Here is a 2,873-nt window from a genome sequence, read left to right as displayed (position 1 = left end):
TTTTTTGTTTGTTTGTTTCCTTTTGGTGTTTTCGTTTTTACTTTCAAAGCAAGAGCAGGTTTGGCCGAATGTATTTTATTTTTTTTCTTTTTTTTTTTCGTTTTTTTTTTTTTTCTTTTTTTTGGAGAGAGGGAGTGAGAGAGGGGGAGTGTGTGCTGGGGGGGGGTTGGAACGGGAGGGGGGGGGGAGACGGGGAGGGGAGGGCTGAGTGGCGGGGGCTGGGGGAGAGACGGATGTTTTATTTAACTGCAGAAAAAAAAAAGCAATAAAAAATAATAAAAAAAAAAATCATGATAAAAAAAAAGATATAATAAAAAAAAAAAAACAACAAAACCAACCACAAACAAAGAAGTCTTAGCACTTTGCGATGGAACGGGTACTTTGAGATCACTTTATCTTAATTTAAAAAAAGAAAAAAAAGCAAAAGCGAAAGATGTTTACAAGTCAAAAAAAAACCAACTTATACGGAGGAAAAAAAAAAAAAAATATTATTAAAAAAGAAAAAAATCCTAAATTTATTTTTGTAAGAAAAAAAAAAAAATATGTGTGTATATATATATATATTTAAAAAAAAAAAAAAAAAAAAGAAAAAAAAAAAAGAAAAAGCAGGTGGAATCCAAGAGTTCTGTTTCCCGGCGTGAGAGAGAAAAGCCGCGAGGTGTGGCTGGGAGGAAGGATGCTAATTAGGTTCTGTGACATGTCCCGACACCAGCCCCCCCCCCCCCTCCTCCTCCTCGTGTCCCCCCCCCCCTCCCCGAAATCCTCTCACTTTGCGAAATTAAAAAAAAAAATTAAAAAAAAAAAACACGAACCCCGCGGAAGCTTGAATTTGAGGCAGAAATCACGGGGTTTGGGGTTTGCGTAGCGTTCGTTTCTCCCCAAACCTTTACTTTTTATTATTATTATTTTAATTTGGGGTTGGGTTTTTTTTTTTCCCTAATGTTTTGGAGCCAGTGCTCATCCAGGTGTCCCCCACCCCCCCCGACATGGGTTTTGCACCCCCACCCCCAGTATCCTCCCTTCCCCCCCCCCAGTATCCTCCCTTCCCCCCCCCCCAGCCCCCGGCGCTGGCAAACTGGGATGCGGGTAGCGAATCCTCCCGGGAAGGTACTGGGAAGGACTGGGGGGGGGGGGGGGGTGTGTGTCCTGCATCCCAGCTTGGGTCTGGAGGTGTGTGTGTGTGTTGGGGGGGGGGGGGGTGTGTCTGCAGCTGGACCCCCCCCCCCCCCCCCCGCCCGGGGAGGGCTGAACTGGCTACAGCTGGTATATGCAAAAAAAAAAAAAATATATATATATATAGAAAAAAAGGAAAAAAACAAAAAAAAAAGATAAAAAAATCAAGCGTGGATTTGTAAATAGACACTTTTTGAGGTTCTTTATTCCGGGAGTTGTGGTAGCTCTTCTCTAGGTTATCTTTTTTTCTTCCTGGGTTTTTTCCTTGCCCCCCCCCCCCCCCCCCCCCAACTCCTCGCTGCTGCTTTTCTCTCCCCCCCCTCCCCTCTTCCTCCTCCTCCTCCTCCTCCTCCTTCCCCACCCCATTCCTCAAAGAGTTTGGGGGGGGGGGGTACTTGGGGAATAAACCCCGCGGGAGGGTTTCCTCCGGCCCGGCCAGCCCTTGGTGGGGGGGGGGGGCAAAGGGGGGGGGAAGAGGAGAAAAGAAGAAAAAAAGAGGGAAATTGGAAAAAATTGGAGAGAAAAGATGGGAGTAAAAGAAGAAAAAATGAGGGGAAAAGAAGAAGAAGAGAGAGGGGGAAAGGAAAAAGAAGGGGGGAAAGGGGGAGGGAGGGGGGGGGAGAGGAAAAAAAAGTAAGAAAAATAAGAAAAAAAGAGAAAATGGCACAAAAAATAAGAGGAAAGAGAGAAAATTAGTCTCAGGATTCCCCGCGGCGAGAACGTCCCCAGCCTGCGGCGTCCCCGCCTCCCTATCCCCAACACCCCCCAAACACCCCCCCCAAACACCCCCCCCCAAAATTTCCAGACGCCCCCCAAAAATCCCTTCCCGGCAACACTTTAGCACAAGTTTAAGTTTGCACTAAAAAAAAGGCAAAAAAAAAAGCCCCCCCCCCCCCCCCCCCCCCCCCCCCCGGCCCCATCGCCTGCCTTAACCCTGGCCCCGCAGCAGAGACAGGACCCCCCCCCGGTCCGCCCCCCCCCCCCCCGGGATTGTAGCTCAGCGCCCCGATGTTTTATGGGGGGTGGGGGGGTTGTTGTCGTTATTGTTATTTTTAATTTAATTTAATTTTATTTTTTAATTCAGGTGGTGAGAAAGTGTTGCCAAAGATACTGCTGAGTTCTGCCCGGGGGGGGGAGGGGGGGGAAGGAAAAATATTAAATATTAATAATAATCAGAGAAAACCCAAAGTGGGGGGGTGGGGGGGTCAAACTGAAAGAGGAAAAAAAAAAATTGAAAAATTCAGGGTTTTGGTACAAAAGAGGAAAAAAACCAACCGGCCCCCCCCCCCCCCCAGTGTAAGGACGGGGGGGGGGGGGGCTGATGTGGGGCTCAGGGTGGGGGTCCCGACCCAGGACACCAGGCTGGTCCCCCCCAAAAGCAACTGGTGATGGGGGGGGGGGCAATTGGGGACATTCCCTGCTAGTCTGGGGTCTGGGGGGGGTGGCAGGGGCTTCACCCCCTCCGGGCCCGGGGGGGGTTGTTTGTGGAGGGGGGGGGACACATATTCCTTCCCCCCGCGCTGCTTGTAAAGATGCTGCATCCAGTCCCCCCCCCTTATCCCACACACCCCCCCCCGAAATAGGGCTGGGGGGGGTCCGGGGGGGGGGGTGTGTGTGTCCTGGTGTGTGTCCCCCCCCCCAGCCTAGAGAGAAGTGTGTGTGTGGGGGGGTTGTTCTTCCGCAGGAAAAGGGCTTATTTC

Source organism: Numenius arquata, chromosome 25 (assembly GCF_964106895.1).
Source record: "Numenius arquata chromosome 25, bNumArq3.hap1.1, whole genome shotgun sequence".
NCBI classification, from domain to species: domain Eukaryota; kingdom Metazoa; phylum Chordata; class Aves; order Charadriiformes; family Scolopacidae; genus Numenius; species Numenius arquata.
The sequence above is the reverse complement of the archived record's forward strand: the minus strand, read 5'-3'. Positions refer to the sequence as shown.